Raw genomic sequence first — 20,653 nt, 5'->3', positions numbered from 1 at the left:
TGACAAAATGGAATGAAACTACAAAATGGCAAGGAGGAAAACCTGAACAAATTTTTAAATTCCAGCCTTGACAAAGTTCTTAGCAGGGAAGAAAAGAATTCTGCAAGTAATCCTATAATGGATTAGATTACCATACTCCCACCATCTGTTGGTCTCACATTTTGGTCATTCACCAGCCACACGCTTTCAAGCTGTCTCTCTTGGTACACAACTCCCCTCCAGGTATTTTGTGAAAAGCCACAACAGAAACATTCTGCATTGTCCCCTTTCTACTTAGAGTGTCTTTGAGCTCAGTGCTGGGCTTGACAGATATACAAGGTAATCAGGTGTAATTATGAAGCAAAAGAAAGTTTTTTTTAATATACCTTAGGGAAAATGATGTTAGACCGATAAGCTGAAGGAGTCAAGAAATGTAAATTACCACATCAATTCCCGTTGCAGCATTTTGCTGTGATGACCCTGTTTGAACTTGCCTGCAACAAAGTTGATGAACTAAAGAACAAAGTTGAAAGAAAGGCTTTCTACTAATTCAATAGGAATAGATTAGTACAAGTCTCTCATAACAGGCTGCTGTCAGGTAATGTGCAAGAGTAATTAGCTCCCTTTTAACAAAACGGCATAGTGGCTCAGTGTTTAGCAGGGCCAGGGACCTGGGTTTGATTCTGCACCTGCCTGTTGTCTGTGTGGAGTTTGCATATTCTCCCTGTGTCTGCATGGGTTTCATCCTATACCCCAAAGATGTGCAGTTAGGTGGATTAGCCATGAGGATTGCAGAGTTACAGGGACAGGATAGAGGGTGTGTCTGAACGGGATGTTCTTTGGAGGATTGGTGTGGATTTGATGGGGCTGAATGGCCTACTTCCCTATTATAGGGATTGTATGAAAAACATAGCAATGGATTCCTTAACAACGTCTGGAAAATATAAAATCTTGTTTGGCAATGTATTTCCAGTTAAGTTCGGCCAGTCATATTTATTCTATAAGGACATTTACAGCACCAGAAACTGATATTCTTTCAGCAGAACTGAATGGCTGGGGAGAGTTTGAACATGGATACTTTGTAAATCCCTTGTGGCAATCAATTATAACCCCATCTTAATTAGAAGAAAGATCGGTTGAGGTGAATTTACATTAAACTACTGCAGATGCTGTTTATGTGAAATAAAAACAGAAAAACAGAAATATTCAAAATTAACTAATTTGTTCCGAACTGCCTGCTCACTGATATGGAGGTAGTAACTTTAGTTATGATCTATGATAGGTTTTCAGCAGCAGCATGTACCTCTGTCTTGGTTTATCACCAATAATATATAACTTACATTGGTTTTATCTATGGCATGTTCATGAATCTGTTATTTCCCTTTCCTGATATTACCAGTTCTAATTCGGTTATTTGATTCCATAGACAGTCTTTTAATGCAATTTCCCAGTAGAAATTCTTTCTTTGTTAGACAAAATGTTAAATTGAGTCAGTCTTTTTTTAATCATTCATGGGATATGGGCATTGTTATCCAGGCTAGCATTTACTGCCCATTCCTAACTGCCCTTGAGAATGTGGTTGTAGACTGCCTTCTTGAATGGCTGTAGTCCACATGGTGTAAGTACACCCACAGTTCTGTTAGTGAGTTCTAGGACATTTCCAGGCAGTGAAGGAATGGTGACATAGTTCCAAGTCAGGATGGTGTGAGGTTTGGAGGCAAATCTGCATGTTGAGGTGATCCAGTGCATCTGCTGTACTTATCCTAGATAGGTTGCAGGGTTAGAAGGTGCAGTCAAATGGCCTTGGTGAGTTGGTGCCGTACCATCTCTTAGATGCCGTTAAAATTGGTGGTCGAAGCAAATGTTGAAAGTGGAGGCAATAATGTGTGCTATTTTGTACCAAATGCTATCAATTTTCTTGAATGCTTGGAGTTGCACTCGAATGGAGAACAGTCCATCACACTGCTGACTTGATACTTTTCTCAGAAAGAGAACAACTGATAGGTTGGATCATGTCCCCATACAGCATCTATAATTGTAATTTTCTGACCAGAATGAAACATGTAATTACTTTATTATATGCTGTAGCCCAAAAATATTGAGGCTGAGTGAGATTGGCTAACAGCGCAGGAAGAAAACCTAGCACCTGTGATTACACCCTCTATCCTGTCCCTGTAACTCTGCAATCCTCATGGCTAATCCACCTAACTGCACATCTTTCGGGTATAGGAGGAAACCCATGCAGACACAGGGAGAATATGCAAACTCCACACAGACAACAGGCAGGTGCAGAATCAAACCCAGGTCCCTGGCCCTGCTAAACACTGAGCCACTGTGCCGTTTTGTTAAAAGGGAGCTACATCCTGACTTGGCTTTAGAAGTACTGATATCTTTATTGATCAGACCATTATGGGAAGCCACAACATACACTGTTGATGAAGTTATACAGGGGTACAGTTTATTTTGGGGTAATATTGAGCATACACGATTTTCTGGCTGGCAAATCACTAGTATGAGAATTCACTGTTTCTTCTGGGTTGAGCCGTTTGAGTTGGAGTTGGGTTCAAATGAAGAAAAGATCCTAATCTGGACTGCTTAGTCCCTTTCGTTATGTCCTCATGACTTAATTTAAAGAAGATGTCATTCTAAGAGCCTCTGTATCTTACTGCTTGTGCTTATATGAACTTTAATGATGGTGTCATATCCCATTGTTGGCATTAAGCCAAGAATTACTGACATACTGTTTCAGTAACAGTGCAGTTCATTAGGACTGGATCATTGCCACGGCGCCTGAAGTCACATTTGTTGGGTTAGTTGGTGGAGGGGAGTGGAATTGAAAGTCTGCCTTCTACGATGAAGGCCATACACATGGATTTCAGTGCCAAAAAAGTACCAATTGTTTATTCTGTTAGAATTTTTTTATCAAGAGAAGTCAAGGAATCATCATGCTGAGTGGTGATTGGGCAATTTCTGTCGTTCACTTGAAGGCACTTTGCTAGCAAGAGTGAATGGTTGGTTATGCATGTAGAAGGCATTTTACTTTTTCACAGTCTTGCTGGATTTTTCTGAGGACCTAAGAGCTCTGTCTGCGCAAATGGGTGGGACTGCAACATATTGTGAAATTGTCTTCCAGTTTTTGCCAACTCGACTTCGTGGGTATTTGTCATTAGACAGAATTCTTTCAATTTTTTTCATGCTACTTGTGAATCAGTAGGATATTTTTTCATAATCTATGAATAAGGACAGACAGTCCTGTTCCATTGAGAACAGTTTGGCAGCTTTGTTCAAATTGGTGTGTTAGGATAATGGAGCTAATAATGACAAGTTGTAAAAAACTTTTCATACTATTATTATGCAATAATTTAAAGACCTCCAAGACTTAATATAAAGAAATTTGTGTTGTACTATACCACCTAGGATACCAAGGAATATGAATATGACAATGGACATCTCTTTAGGTTTAAGATGATCTAGCATAAAGGATTCATCCAGATTGAAATTGAAAGCATGTGAGTTATACATAGCACAGATATCTGACAAGACAATATTAGCAACTTTCAGAGCATAACTTGCTCCTTGAGAATATTCTCTTATCTTGGATTGCTTGGAGTGGCGCTACATGATAACTTACTTTCAATTAGCTGTTACATTTCAGTATTCATATAACCAAACTATACAAATTAGAAAGTTCCAAATGTAATTCTTGTCTATGCTGAGTTAGCTGATTTCAACCAAGGAAACAGTTTAATTCATGTTTGAGATCCTTTGTTATCTGCTGGGAAGTTTTCATGTGTTTAAGTTTGCCAAGAACAACATTGGATTTTTCTTGAAGTGCCCCGCGTGGAATAGTCACAATACCTGTGAGACTGCATCTTAGTCCCATAATCAAAGCAGAAGAAAAATGAGAGTTCACTTGTCAACTAGTAATTTAGATACTAGCAGACCAAAGGCGTATGCATTCATTCTAATTTAACAAAATAAACAAGTGAAGAATTTTAAGTTTGTAGTTCTGTAAGGGTCTTAAAACCTTGATGCTTAAGAGTACCTTAAGCACCCTCACTATGATAATATTATACAGACTTATTGAGAGAAAAGCTTAGGATCTTGAAGGAGGAAAATGTACTGTTTGGGTCTTTTCATAATCTCTGCTACAATGTTTATCACATTAGTGTAACTTGTAAATAGCTGCTATCATGCAATAAGCTACATCCTGTTTAATGGCATTAGATTAAACTGATTTTTCACACAAAGTCAAGCAGATTCTATAGTTCCCTTCCCAAAAAGAAGATAGTGATAGCAAATCTACCAGATATCTCACACTACATGATGAGTGGCAAGTATTCGTCTTATAATACTTGTTAAGAATTTGATTGCTGGGATCTAACAGGTCCATATCTTACAATGCAGTTTTAACAGCAGCAAAATAAGATCCTCGATTAACAGAGATAATGGGAACTGCAGATGCTGGAGAATTCCAAGATAATAAAATGTGAGGCTGGATGAACACAGCAGGCCAAGCAGCATCTCAGGAGCACAAAAGCTGACGTTTCGGGCCTAGACCCTTCATCATCTCTGATGAAGGGTCTAGGCCCGAAACGTCAGCTTTTGTGCTCCTGAGATGCTGCTTGGCCTGCTGTGTTCATCCAGCCTCACATTTTATTATCCTCGATTAACAGAACTGTTTCAGTATTAATCAAGTGTAAGATATTAGATGATATGATTGGGGGCAATAACTTGTCCCATTAGCAATTAGGTTGGTAAACTAACAAAATCATTCAATTTGAATGTATCTGTCATCCTGGGTTGCGTTCATAACCAGCACAGTGGTGATCTGTTTTCTCTGTGAAGCAGGGATTATAATTTCATTTGGTAAACTGTGCTGACCAAAAATAACCAAACACCTGAGATAATGGGAACTGCAGATGCTGGAGGATCCAAGATAATAAAGTGTGGAGCTGGATGAACACAGCAGGCCAAGCAGCATCTCAGGAGCACAAAAGCTGACGTTTCGGGCCTAGACTCTTCATCCTCTCTGATGAAGGGTCTAGGCCTGAAACGTCAGCTTTAGGGCTCCTGAGATGCTGCTTGGCCTGCTGTGTTCGTCCAGCTTCACACTTTATTATCTATAACCAAACACCAGATTTCTGAGTCATTGGAAGCTTGTCATTAACTGCCAGCATCTGAGTATAAGCCACTTACCATGGCCCCATAGTTTAAGTGTTGGAGGCAATTGTTATGACTCAGGAAGGAATTATGGCCCTGTAGGATTTCAGCCAGCATTGGCGTCCTGTCAGTGTATGATTTACAATGTTAATTTTTCACCTTCAGAAAAACACAGCAAAATATTTTCAATCATATATTTAATTAAAAGGCAGTAATTCATATTCATCTCATAATTACACAAACTACAGACAGTGAGAGAGAGAGAGAAAAAGAAAGGACAAAAGAATTAATAGAGTTACTTTTCAATAGGCTTGACAGTAACTCAGTAAATTGGGCTTGATAGTGAACTGAGTTAAAACCTATAAAACCATATGATATAAGAGCTGAATTAGGCCATTCAGCCCATTGAGTCTTTTCCAACATTCGATCATAGTTGCTATGTTTCTTGAACTCATTCTTCTGTGTTCTCCCAAAACCAATCAAGAATCTATATATCTCTGTCTTAAAAACACTCAATGACTTGGCCTCTACAACCCTCTGCAGCAGTCAGTTCTACAGATTAACCACCTTTTGGCTGAAGGTATTCCTCCTCATCTCAGTCCTAAAGGGTCATCCCTTCACCGTGAGGCTGTGCTCTTGGATTGTAGTCTTTCCTACTAGTGGAAACATTTTCTCCACTTCCACTCCATCCGGCCCTCTCAATATTATGTAAGTTACAATCAGATCCAACCTCATCCTTCTAAACTCCATTGGGTAGAGACCCAATAACCTCAACTGCTTCTCATGTGAGAAGCCCTTCATAAGAACTTAAAAACTAGGAGCAGGAGCAGGCCATCTGGACCCTGAGCCTGCCCCGCCATTTAACAAGATCATGGCTGATCTTTTTGAGACTCAGCTCCACTTACCCGTCCACTCACCATAACCCTTAATTCCTTTACTGTTCAAAAATTTATCTAGCCTTGCTGCTGTTAAAACTGCATTGTAAGATATGGACCTGTTAGATCCCAGCATTAAAAACATTCAGTGAGGTAGCTTCAACCACTTCACTGGGCAGGGAATTCCACAGATTCACAACCCTTTGGGTGAAGAAGTTCCTCCTGACCTCAGTCCTACATCTGTTTCCCTTTATTTTGAGGCGAATGCCCTCTAGTCCTCTTTTTACCTGCTAGTGGAGACAACCTCCCTGCCTCTACCTTATCTGTTCCCTTCATAATCTTACATGTTTCTGTAAGATTTCCCCTCATTCTTCTGAATTCCAATGAGTATATCCCAGTCTACTCAGTCTCTCCTCATAATCCAACCCTCTCAACTCTGGAATCAACGGAGTGAATCTCCTCTGCACCCCCTCCAGTGCTAGTATATTCCTTCTCAAGGAGACCAAAACTGCACACAGTACTCCAGGTGTGGCCTCACCAGGACCCTATACAGCTGCAGCACAGCCTCCCTGTTTTTAAACTCCATCCCTCTAGCAATGGCAGGCAAAATTCCATTTACCTTTTTAATTACCAGCTGCACCTGCAATCCTACTTTTAGCAATTCATGCAAGAGGACACCCAAGTCCCTCTGCACAGCAGTGTGCTGCAATTTTTCACTATTTAAAACATAGTCCATTTTGTTATTATTCCTACCAAAATGGATGACCCCACACTTATCAATACTGTACTCCATCTGCCAGACTGTTGCCCACTCACTCTTTGCTTTCTACTGGTCAACTAATCCTCTATCCATGCCAATACATTACCTGTAATACCATGCAACTTTATCTTATGTAGCAGCCTTTGGTGTGCCACCTTGTCACATGCCTTCTGGAAATCCAGATACACCACATCCACAGGTTCCCTATTGTCCACCATGCAAGTACTGTCCTCAAAGGATTCCACCAAATTAGTTAAACATGACCTACCCTTCATGAACCCATGCTGGGTGTTCCCAGTGGGACAGTTTATATCCAGATATCTTGCTATTTCTTCCTTAATGATAGATTCATGCATTTTCCCCACTACCGAAGTTAAGCTAACCGGCCTATAGTTACCTGCTTTATGTCTACTTCCTTTTTTAAACAGTGGCGTTCCAATCTGTGGGAACCAGATTCAGTCCAGTCCAGGATCATTCTTGTAAACCTCCTCTGAACCTCCACCAGTGTCAGCACATTCTCCGTTAGATGAGGGACTCAAAGCTGCTCATAATATTTCAAATGTAGTCTGGTCAGAACCTTAAACAGCTTCAGCAGTACACTTGATATGTTGAAATTGTATTTACCTTAACTGCCAGTTGAACCTGCAAGCTAACGTGAAGATAATCCTAGACTAGGAATCCCAAATCCCCTTTGTGCTTCAGATTTTGAAAGCCCTTCTCCTTTGGAAGTAATCTATTCCTCGATTCTTCCTACCAAAGAGCATAACCTCATGCTTTTCAACATTGTATTCTACCTTTCACTTTTTTGCCCAGTCTCCTCTCCTCTCCTTCTGCAGCCTCTCCACTTCCTCAATGCTACCTGTCTCTTCATCTATCTTTGAATCATTTGCAAACTTAGCAACAATGCCCTCAGTTCCTTCATCCAGATTGTCAATGTATGATGCCAATTGTTGTGGTCCCAACACTGACCCCTATGGAACTCCACTACTCACCGGATTTCCATTCTGAAAAAGACTTGTTTATCCCTACTGTCTGTCTTCTGCCAGTCAGCCAATCCTCTATCCATTCACAGTTCCTTGCTCTTAACAACATGGGGTCTTCTCTTATTGAGTATCCTCCTGTGTGGCACCTTGTTAAAGGCCTTCTGGAAATCCAAATAGATCATGGCCACTGGCTCTCCTTTGTCTAACATGCTTGTTATCTTCTTAAAGAACTCTAACAGATTTGTCAGGCCTGACCTCCCCTTGACAAAGCCATGCTGACTGAACCCCATTTTACTATTCCAAGTACTCTGCAATCTGATTCTTACTATTGGACTCTAAAACCTTATTGAAGTCAGACTAAATAGCCAATAGTTTCCTGTCCTCTACCTCCCTCTCTTTAAAAGGGATGTTACATTAGCCATTTTCCAGTCCTCAGGGACTCTATCTGATTCCACTGATTTCTGAAAGATCACCACCAATGACTCCACAATCTCCTCAGCTATCTCCTTCAGAACTTTGAGGTGTAGTCCATCTGGGTGATTTATCCAGTTTCAGACCTTTCAGCTTCCTCAGAAACTTCTTCTTAGTGATGATCATTACACTCACCTCTGCCGTCTGACCCTCTTGAAGTTCTGGTGCTGGTGTCTTCCACTGTGAAAACTGATGCAAAGTACCTATTCAGTTCTGCTGCCATTCCTTGTTCCCCATTAGTACTAATCCAGCCTCATTTTCCAGTGGTCCATTGTCCACTTTTGCCTTTCTTACCTTCTAGATATCTAAAAGTAAAATTCTTGCTATCTTCCTTTACTTTCCTAGCTAGCTTACTTTCATATTTCATTTTCTCTCCCCTTATTGCTTTTATATTCTGCTAGTTTTTAAACGCTCCTAATTCTCTGGCATCCCACTAATCTTCGTCCTAATTGTTGTCTCGTCCTCCCGTTATATATTTCTTCTTCTTTGGGATGAATTTCTGCTGTGCCTCCCAAATTACACCAGAAACTCTTGCTGCTGCTGCACCATCTTATCTGTTAGGCTTCCCTACCATTCAACACTGGCCAGCTCCTTCCTCATGTCTTTGTAGTTTCCTTTACTCAATTGTAATGTCATTACATCTGATTCCAGCTGCTCCCTCTCAAACTGCAGGGTTCTATCATATTATGATCATTGTCCCCTAGCAGTCTCATAACCTAAACTCCGTAATCAAGTCAACCCCATTACGCATCACCAAATCCAGAATTGCTCGTTCCCTGTTAGGCTCTATCCAAAATTGGACTTCTGCAAAATAAACCCATCTTATAGACATTGCACAAATTACTTTCCTTGAGATCCACTTCCAATTTGATTTTCCCAGTTCACCTGCATATTTAAGTCCCCCTTGATTATAGTAATAATGCCTTTCTTACTTGCCTTTTCTATCTCCCGATTTATGTTCTCCACATTCTGACTACTGCCTAGGAGGCCTGTTTACAACTCACAACTCCTTTCAGGGTCATTTCTCCTCTGTAGTCCTTCAACTCTACCACACAGATTCTATGTCTTTGACTCTGCATCACTTCTTGCTTTTGATGTAATTTCATTTCTTACTAATAAGGCAACCTTATGTGCTCTGCCTATCTTCCTGTTCTTTTGATAGGATGTGTATCCTTGGATATTTCGTTCCCAGCTTTGATCCCGTGTAGCCATGTTTCTGTGATATGCACAAGATCATAATCAATTTCAATCTGCGCTTCAAGCTCACTTACTTTATCTTGTACCCTGTGTGCATTTAAGTACAACACCCTCAGGCCTGCATTGACTACCCTCCCCTTCTCATAGTTGCCCACTTATCTGATGTGCCTGAATTTAGACTCCTGACTACTTCCATGCTCTCTATCCTATTATATGTTCTAGAATCTCTACTGAGTCCATCCCCTTTAGTTTGGTCCATGCAACCACACATGCACACATATATGCCTAGTTCAGCGATTTGCCAGGACACTGGTTCCGGCATTAATCAGGCGGATCCCAATCCATCGGAACGGCTCCTTTCTTCCCTAGCATTGGTGCCGATATCCTATGAATTCTAACCTGTTTCTCTGATGCCATTTTTACCTCTTCAGTCTTGTTGACCCTGTGCCAATTTGCTTGTGGTTCAGGTAGTGATCCAGAGATTCCAGATTAATAGATTAATGATGTACTAGTGTAGCATTATCTCGAGATATTTTGTGCGTGGAATGCACTGCCAGTGGAGGTGGTGGAAGCAGGCATGTTGGCAACGTTTAAGGCATATCTTGATAGACACATGAATGGGAGGTGAACAGAGCGAGAGAAACTGCACATGGACAATAAGTAACAGGTATAAATACAGATCAGGAATTGGCGCAGTCTTGTTGGGCTGGAGGGTGTATTCCTTTGCTGTATTGTATTGTATATTGCATTTGGTTAGATTACAAACTAAATGCTGTTAGATTGAATTCTATAAAAATTCTGAAATTGGTGACATAAGTTTATAAATCCATGAATTTAAATATCTGTTCATCAGTGAGATGTAGATTCTTCAGACATACGGCAATTGCTAAATCTATTCATCTGCAATGATTTTTTTTCAAACACAGGATAATAGATCAAATTATAATATAATTTTAGTTATATTTTGGATCTTCATAGCTTTTTGACTATACAGTTTATGATTTTGCTGCCATTATTCATCCCTAGTAGACAAAGGAATGCAAGAGTGAATGAAATAATCTGATTGATTTTAATAGATCATCCAAGTCATTTTGCCTCACCAGCACACACAAATCCAACAGCACAAACAACACGTCCCCATATTACTGAAAGTATTTTTAAAGTTGATTCCAGAAATAACAATGAATGATGAACAATGTGAGCATCCCCCTCGTTCTCACACACCACCCTACCAACCTCCGGATACAACGCATTATCCTCCGACACTTCCGCCATTTACAATCCGACCCCACCACCCAAGACATTTTTCCATCCCCTCCCCTGTCAGCTTTCCGGAGAGACCACTCTCTCCGTGACTCCCTTGTTCGCTCCACACTGCCCTCCAACCCCACCACACCCGGCACCTTCCCCTGCAACCGCAGGAAATGCTACACTTGTCCCCACACCTCCTCCCTCACCCGCATCCCAGGCCCCAAGATGACATTCCACATTAAGCAGAGGTTCACCTGCACATCTGCCAATGAGGTATACTGCATCCACTGTACCCGGTGCGGCTTCCTCTACATTGGGGAAACCAAGCGGAGGCTTGGGGACCGCTTTGCAGAACACCTCCGCTCAGTCCGCAACAAACAACTGCACCTCCCAGTCGCAAACCATTTCCACTCCCCCTCCCATTCTCTAGATGACATGTCCATCATGGGCCTCCTGCAGTGCCACAATGATGCCACCCGAAGGTTGCAGGAACAGCAACTCATATTCCGCCTGGGAACCCTGCAGCCATATGGTATCAATGTGGACTTCACCAGTTTCAAAATTTCCCCTTCTCCTACTGCATCCCTAAACCAGCCCAGTTCGTCCCCTCCCCCCACTGCACCACACAACCAGCCCAGCTCCGCCACTCCACCCACTGCATCCCAAAACCAGTCCAACCTGTCTCTGCCTCCCTAACCGGTTCTTCCTCTCACCCATCCCTTCCTCCCACCCCAAGCCGCACCCCCAGCTACCTACTAACCTCATCCCACCTCCTTGACCTGTCCGTCTTCCCTGGACTGACCTATCCCCTCCCTACCTCCCCACCTACACTCTCTCCACCTATCTTCTTTACTCTCCATCTTCGGTCCGCCTCCCCCTCTCTCCCTATTTATTCCAGTTCCCTCTCCCCATCCCCCTCTCTGATGAAGGGTCTAGGCCCGAAACGTCAGCTTTTGTGCTCCTGAGATGCTGCTTGGCCTGCTGTGTTCATCCAGCCTCACATTTTATTATCTTAGTTGTACTGTTGGATTTGATATGAGTATGTGTGGATTAAGTGCGCTCACTCATAAGTACCTTGTCATTATTACTTCGAGAACAAGTATTATACCTAGAGATGTCTTCACTACTTATTCTAAAATTCTATTCCCCTCTCATCCTGGAATAATGATTCAAACAGATCATGGGATCAGTATATTTGAAACCTTCTTCTAAAATCATAATCCAAAATACCGAGGCAGCAAAGAAAATCAAAATATTTCTTATATTTTTGGAAAACAGTCAACATTTTCAAGTCTGACTGAGGAAGTGTCATATTGGACTCAAAATGTTAACTCTATCTCTTTCTTGACAAATACTGATATATTTCAATAATTGGTGTTTGTAGGACCTTGCTGTTTACAAATTAGCTTTCACTTTTCCTACATTACGTTATTGGCTTCACTGCAGAAGTATTTCATTGATTGTCGAGCAACTTTGGGACATTCTGTTACCATAGGTGGCTGTGTATAAATAAAATTTCTTGTTTTCTTCAGTTAGTTATTGAAGGCCCGGCCACTTGGAAAGTGTGATGGTGGAGAGAAATGAAGTGAAAATGAGCAAAAAAATTCTCACTAAATGTTACATATCAAATGGAGGGATTGCATTTTAATGGACTGGATCAACTCTTTTCTGGTGAGATTTTTCTTTAAATGCAATTATGTGGAAACATAGTCAGTTCCAACAAGAGTTGTGTCATGTGAAATATCATTGATGGTGTTACCGGTCCCTACAGACCAATAACTTTTAAAAACATATTGGAATTCCAATGCCAGGGACTGGCTGAAAACATGACACGACAAGATTTCATGTATTAATACTTTTGCCATTTGAAAAAAAACTATAAGCAGCATCAACCAAATATTTTGTCAGCAATATGTGTTCTAGATTATAGAATAGAAACTCGGTTAATGTGCCAAAATAATTTTACTTAAGAGTCCTTTCACTTAGGAGTGGCCATGAAAATATTCTTTAGTTTAGGATCAGTTAAACCCATACCTGCGGGTTAATCCCATCTCCAGGTTAATTCATCTCCAGGTTAATTCATTAACAGCTTATCAAGCCTAAAAGGGCTTCTTCATTTTGCCTAGTTGTGATGAAGAACTGCTTTATTAGAAGCATATAATGAGTCACATTCTTCTTGGTGTACTGAAGCTTTTAGCACATTCAAAGATCTCCCACTACATTTGTACTTTACATTGTCCCTTAAATAGACAAAGCATTCATTGAGAGGTTTTCTCTGCCCTTGTTAGCCTGCTGCTTTCTCACTTTCTAGCTCAGTAATGTCTAATCCCAGGCCTGACTTTTACAGTGAGAGTTACATGGAAATTCTTTCCCTTTAGCACAAGCTAGGTGGATCTTCCAGCCTCTGTTAAAACGAAATCAGTCTACTAAGTCAGTTTCACCAATCCGAACATGAATTCCCACTTGCATTCTGCATCATGAACAAGAGGATCAGCATTTCTCTATTTTGGATGCAGGATTAGCTATCTCTACATTCAGATGTCTTTCTGCTAGATTCTCACAGACTCAAATGTATCTATAAGTTTCAGGGATATCATAGTAAACCTGCAACCAGATGCTATAATGGCTTTCAATAGACGTTTCCCTTCCCAATAACTATATCCATGGCAATGTGAATCCCACTGGCCTTATATCCAGTTATAAAAGCTAATTTGCTATTGTCCACAGTCCTAACCATGATCTATATTGGAATTAAACAAAAGGTATAACTGTACATAAAACATGCTATTCGTAACAATTTCCCTCAGTTGGGGACAAACGATCTTCCTATGCCAACACAGATGTTCTTGCCATTGTCCACAGGTAGGAATACCTTACGCCTTTTCAGCATGCCTTTTGACTTGAGCCCTTCAAAACAAGAAAACTTTCTAAGTTCTAAAGCATATAATATGGAAAATTGTGAGATCATGTCCTTTGTCAGAAAGAATAGAGGAGCTGAATATTATTTAAACAGAGAAAAATTGCAGAAAGTTACAGAATAGAGGGATTTGGGAGTCATTGTTGATGAATCACAAAATGCTCACACCCAAGTTCAATGGGTAATAGGGAAGGCAAATAGCATAATGGCCCTTATTTCAAAGAGAATGGAGTATACAAATAGGGAGGCTATAATAATGTGTACAGTTTTGTGCCTCCTATCTAAGGAAAGATATACTTGCAAAGAAGCAGTCCAGAGAGGGTTCACTTGGCTGATACCAGCTATGGAGGAACAGCCTTATGAGGACAGGTTGAGTAGATTGAGCCTATATTTGTTGGAATATAGATGAATGAGGTGTCTTTATTGAAACAGGATTCTTAGGGGACTTTCCAGGGTTGATGCAGAAAGATTGTTTATCTTTGTGGGAGGTGTAGGACTAGACAACATCATCTCAGAATAAGGGGTTGTGTAAGGAGAGAGATGAGAACGTATTTCTTCTCCCAGAGAGCAGTAAATCTGCAGAATTCTTTACCGCAGAAGCTGTTAAGACAAGGTCAATAAGTAAATTCAAGTCTGAGACAGACTTTTTAAAATCATTTTATGGCTAAGAATACGAGGAAAAGGCAGGAAAGTGGATTTAAGGATTATCAGATCAGCCATGATCTCAATGAATGATGTAGCAGTCTCAATGGGATGAATGGCCTACCCCTGCTCCTACAACTTATGATCTTACAGTCATAGCAATCTTATAAACTTTCTGCTTGTAAATTGGATATGAATCCAAATCATTCGAAGTGATTCAAAATACTCAAAAGCAATTTTAAGTGAAAATTGTATATTCTGAGCAAGGTGCTCATTAAAGAGGCACCATTTTGCAAAACTATTGAGAAAAAATATTGTTTTGGCTAAAAATATAAGTGATATTGTAAATGACATTGAAACACTTCAGTTGCAAGTTACGTGTCAAAAATGTTTGGTACATCTAGCTCTTCCCATCTCAGAACAAAAGTGGTTTTGAGAAGATGGTGCACCTTAAGATGAATGTTGGAAGCTGCGGCTTATTTTCTACACTCAATGTTAGCACAAACAATATGTTTAAACACCAACATAACAACAGTATGCATTTTGTTTTGTTTTCTAGTTTCAAAATTAACCTCCTTTTATAGCTTTTTTGAATCATGTTGATAATCAAGTGCCAATTTCTGGCAAGTTAATGCCAGTTTTGTTCATTGACCTGCACCCAGTTGAAGCTCGGCTGCTGAGCCAAAATAATTTTACTTAAGAGTCCCTTCACTTGACAGTGGCCATGAAAACATTCTTCAGTTTAGGATCAGTTAAACCCATACCCACAGCTGTTCCATTTCCAAGCTAATTCATCACAAGCTTATCAAGCCTAAATAGGCTTCTTCATTTTGCCTAGTTGTGATGAAGAACTATATTATTAGAAGAACATAATGGGTCACATTCTTCTTGGTGTACTGCAGATTTATAAGTTGAGATTTTTAAAAATAACTATCCAATCGCTATATCTGAGTAATGTATGGTTCTGTTACAATCTCTATCAATGAATGATACCAACATACTCAAAGCTTAACTCTCCACTCAAGCTATCTTGATGCAAAATGTATCATACCATATAATCTGTAATATGCCAGTTCTTCTGACTTGTATCACAAAAACACACACCGACAAAAAGATAATAGTAAGAACATCATAAATCTGCCTTCATGCATGCGCTATACAAGTGACTTCATTCAAATTGACATAAGATTTGACTAAAATGTTTGATTTGGTATTCTTAAATACGTTGATGAGATACAACAAACAAATATCCATCTTTAGTAGTCTTATAGCTAAGTTTATGGCATTTCTCTTTCACTCTTATTTTTTCTCATGAATTGCCTCCATTTATGCCACTAGTGCTGTTTTTTTCCCTTCAGTTTTTCACGTTTTCTGCTTTGGCATTAATGCAGCTTCTTTATTTTATTTCCAACGGAAATGAATTTCTCATGGGTTGAAACATGGAGAAGCTGTAGGGGGTGGATAGGAGTCTGAGTTTGCCAGAGAATATGGAACTTCAAAAAAGGCAGAACCTAAAAAAAAGGTGGAAGTGATCATGTGGTAGACTGAATCCTATTACATGTTGATCAGGATTGTGTTAGCTGCTTTAAGTGGTGGTTACACTACTACTATTTTAGGACCTAAACAAGCATGTGAGTTTGGTACAACTCAGTGAATGAATGCAATATTTCCGGCTCAGTAATGTACAAAAGCAGATTTGAAATCGGTGCAATAAGCAGGTACTTCTTAACTTGTGAAATTTGAGAGGGTGGAATCGAATGGGTTCCTGGCACTGTGAGGCAGCAATGCCAACCACTGAACCACTGTGCTGCCATCATGGAAGACAAATTACATTAAAATTTCTTGTTGGAAAACCTGGAAGCACAGGTTCTTGTACATCCCACAAAATAAAACTCAGGGCATTAAATTGTTCAGTAGGTTTCCAACTGACGGCCAGTTTGATTAAAAGTATGGCTGCCTATCGGGTGCGACAGGAGCTAAGAAGCAGATGCCATGTAACTGAGGGGAGTTATATGTTGTGGAGGTTTAGGATATTATATTGGGGCAGGAGTGATTGGGGACTCTGGGAAATGGGAGGCAGAGATTAAGGAGAGTGGTAAAGTCAGATATTTGGATGGGGGTAAGAGATCAACCCTACCCATTCTTGGATTAAACAAACCTCATGGTCTCATAACAAGAAGGGTAAAAAACAGATTGGTTATAATAAAAAGGAGACTGGGGCAAAGCATTTGCCAAATTCCTTTTTCACAGTTAAACCTGTAGTTTTCTCAATTTTTTTTCATATTTAATAATTGAAAAGTACTGATTATCTTGTCAGCTGTATTGGTCATTTAAAACTAAACATAATTGTAGCCTGTGAGGAGCACAGTGTTTGAATTCCTTTCCAATTCTGCTGACATGTCATTGAATCATACAACACAGAAGGAGGCCGTTTGGGGCACAGTGCCTGTGCTGACTCTTTTGCCACTTCCTGCCCTTTTCTTAATCTTACAATGTTTTTCATTTAACATATTTATGCAATCATGTTTAGAACATTTTCATTAAATCTGCTTCCACTGCTCTGCAAATTATGCATTCTAAATTGTTGACATTTCTTTTGTAAATTGCTTTTCCCTCATGCTGTCATTGCATATTTTTGCCAATTAAATCTCTGTGCTTTGGCTGCCAACCCCATTGCCATTGGAATCTGTTTTTCCATTTTTATTCTATGAGAAACCTTGTATTTGAACTCTTCTATAAAATCTCCCATTAACCTTTTCTGCCCTAAGGGCAACAGCTCCTGTTCCACTAGCCTTTCCATATAACTTAAAGTTTTCACTGCTGTTACAAGTAAATCTCCTTTACATCCTTCCCAAATGCTTGTCATTCTACCTAAAGTTCCAAGCACAGAAACAAACAAAAAAGAGCAGGCTTTGTACTAATCAAATCTGTAGGGAATGGGCCAATCAGAAAGTCATGAGAGATCTGCAATTTGAGGTTCCACTGCAAACTATGAATATTAAACTTTACTGTGTTGTTACAATTGTGGTGAAAATTAACTATCAAACTTTAGCTTTCATCATTTGTCTTTTACATGAAACTTTTATGAACTAAGAATGGATTTTCAAAAGGACACAACTGACCTTAAATGCAAGCTTTAATACCTGTGTTTTTGTACATGTGTGTACATGTGTTTTCTTATTTTTCTTGAGTTTAATAGGTAATAAAGCTTCCTTTTCTTTCATTTAAAACCTTGGAATTGGTTTTCCTTTATTTTGGATCAATTAAGCATAGACAATCAGAAGTCTATTAGTTACTTACAAAAAAATAAAAATTTTGTTGGAACTGATCGAGATGAAGAAGAGAGGAGCTAATCACTCCTCACCTGGTTGTAACAATGCCACTAATGTCATTGATCATACCCACAGCCATACCTCAGTGTCTATTGAGTGTGAGAAGGGGTGGTTGTTTGGGAGGGTCGTTAATCGGAGTGGGAAGGAGCCAATAGGACAGAGGCGGACGTGGTGGGCTGACAATTTCAGAGGCGAGTTTAGCAGCCTGGGGGTGCTTCACAGAGGCCTCATGATGGGTGATGGAATCAATGGTCTGTGTTGGTTGTCAGAGAGCTTGGGAAGTCTTGAAGGCTGTTCAGACAAGTACCTTGACCCAGAAGGTAGGCATGAAGACAACTACTTTGTGGATCCATCTCAAAATTGCTTGGTTTGCCAAAGCAGCAGCTAAATTTAAAAACCTGCAGGGCGATAAGATTCAATGTCTTATTATTATATTTGAAGTTCTAACCCACCATTCTGGATCAGGCTGGCTACCTGCACAACGTTCAGCTTAATTAAAGTCAGAATTGGCAATTTAGAAATGGATTTTGGTCAATAAACAGGTCAGGATTTAAACTGCCTCAACATAAACTTACCTTTTTTGAATTATAATTCAGCCCAATAACTCTAACTAATATGTTATTAAGGATTGGCAAAATTTCCTTGCCTTTATTGTCCATTTATAAAGCCAAGGATCCCATTGTCTTTTATGCGGCCTTCTCAACTGTCCTACCATTTCCAAAGGCTTGTGTGTATTCTGGATCCTGGACTCACAGCCCTCTTTAAAGTCGTAATATTTAATTTATATTGCCTCTCCACATTCTTTTTATCAAAATGGCTTGTACTTCTCTGCGACAAATTTTATCTGCTCTAGATCACTGTTCCAAAATCTGTTACTATCCTCCTCACTTTTGATTGAATGATGTTTTATATCATCGCCTACCTGAAATTATGCATTATGTACTTAAGTGCAAATCAGTATATCTCAAAATCTGAAAAAAGTGCTTGCATTGCTGCAGTTGTACTGCCAATTTTTCAATACAACTGAAATATATCATATAGATTTAAATAAGCAGTTTTATTTTTCCCTTTTTCAATAAAGCTTTGTAATCATGATCCATAGCTTGAAAACTGAAATCACAATCTCATATGACAGAAAACTGACATGGTGTGATGGTAACAGTGACAGATGATAAAACATTATAGGCATTTTTATCAGCAGTGGTTAGTAGGGCAAATAAAAGGTAAGCCTGTAAGTAGATCCATGCAAACATTTAGTCGTAGGGTTGCACTACAAGAGACTGATGGGATCACACTTAGATATTTGTTCAGTTTGAGACCTAGTCCCAACTTCTCATACAAGACATAGTGAGACCTGGAAATTAATGAGCAGTAAAAATCTCTGAATGCTGAACTTACTCATATGAAACTTCTTTGTCTGCAACTCTGATGAGCTGGTATATAACTTACCTACAACTTTCCCCTGCTATTATTGGATAATATCATTTCCAGGATGTGAAGAAATGGGAAAAGATTCAAAAATGGTCCTCAAATTAGTATACTACAAACTAAATAGTTGCCAGAAGTAACCACGTTGGTAGCCGTGGATTACATTAATCAACATCGTTGTTTGGGTTGGAACTAACTAAAATATTTAGGTACTCTGTGGAAACGGACTCATTGCACCATCTCTTACCCTAATCTCTTCGTACAATTAAAAAAAACAATGGAATTATTTCCCTCCTTTTTCAATCCACAAAATCTGATGTTAAGCTAAACGCCATTTTTAAAAAATTACCCCAGCTTTTCTTCCATTTGGTTTACATCTCCCTCTGTAATTAGAATCCCTACAGTGTTGAAACAGGCCATTCGGAACACCAAGTTCACATCAACTCTCTGTAGAGCATCCCACCCAGTACCACTGCTGAGCTACTCCATCCTTATAACCCTGCATTTTCCTATAGCTAATCCACGCATCCCTGGCTGCTAATGGGTAATTTAGCATGGGCAACCCACCTAAGCTGCACAACTTTGGACTGTGTAATCATGATCCCTAGCAAGAAAGTTGTGATCACAATCTCACATGTCAGAAAACTGACATGATGTGATGGCTGACATTGATAGATGATTAAACATCATAGGCATTTTTATTATAAGGCACTAGTCAGAAAGTCAAATAAAAGGTAAGTCTCAGAGTAAATCCATGCAGACATGTAATCATAGGGTTGCACGACAAGATACCGATGAGATCACAGTTAGATATTTGTTTAGTAATATCAGTAATATTTAATCACAATATCACCTGTCTCCACTTCTCTCAGTGTCATACAGTTACAGAGTCATACAGCATGTGTATCTGCAGCTGAAACATCCATCCAAGCCTTCATTACTCCAGGGCTATCAATTCCAGTGCTCTCTTGTTTGCAGGCCTCCTATATGCTAGTTCTGAGGAAGGGTCACTGGACCCGAAACATTAACTCTGTTTTCTCCTTCACAAATGCTGCCAGACCTGCTGAGCTTTTCCAGCAACTTTGCTTTTGCTCCTACATGCGAGCCTTTGTTCACTTTTGCTGCTCGTATCCTTATTCTCCATGAAGTCAAACTTGTCCATCACACCACTGATTTACATTGGCTTCTAGTTTGTCAATATCGGCATGGCAGCTCAGTGGTTAGCACTGCTGCCTCACAGTGCCAGGGATCTGGATTCAATTCCATCCTTGGGCAACTGTCTGTGTGGAGTTTGCACATTCTCCCTATGTCTGCGTGGGTTTCCTCCAGGTGCTCTGGTTTCCTCCCAAAGTCCAAAGATGTGCAGGTTAGGTGGACTGCCCATGTTAAATTACCCAGGGATGAGTAGATTAGGGGGATGGGTTCTGGGTGGGATCCGGTGTGGGCTTGTTGGACCAAAGGACCCATTTGCTACACTATTGGGATTCAATGATCTAAACTTTAGAAATCCCATCCATCTTTGTCCTTGCCTTTCTCCATTTCCATGACTCTGTCTAGTATAATAACATGCACCCCTGGCACCACCCTCAAAGTGACATTCCTTTTCTTTATTTTCTTGTTTATGCTCGCTTTTAAATACCCATTACAGCTTTTAG

General features: G+C 39.9%; 1 long non-coding RNA gene across 4 annotated transcripts in view; it reads right to left on the bottom strand.

The window, feature by feature from the left end:
* LOC125460607 (uncharacterized) overlaps nt 1-20,653 on the bottom strand; it is a 106,900-nt gene that overhangs the window by 5,629 nt on the left and 80,618 nt on the right. The window lies entirely within an intron of this gene.

This window comes from Stegostoma tigrinum, chromosome 2 (assembly GCF_030684315.1).
Source record: "Stegostoma tigrinum isolate sSteTig4 chromosome 2, sSteTig4.hap1, whole genome shotgun sequence".
In the NCBI taxonomy this organism is placed as follows: domain Eukaryota; kingdom Metazoa; phylum Chordata; class Chondrichthyes; order Orectolobiformes; family Stegostomatidae; genus Stegostoma; species Stegostoma tigrinum.
Note: the sequence above shows the minus strand (reverse complement) of the source record. Positions and strands in the feature narration are given on the sequence as shown.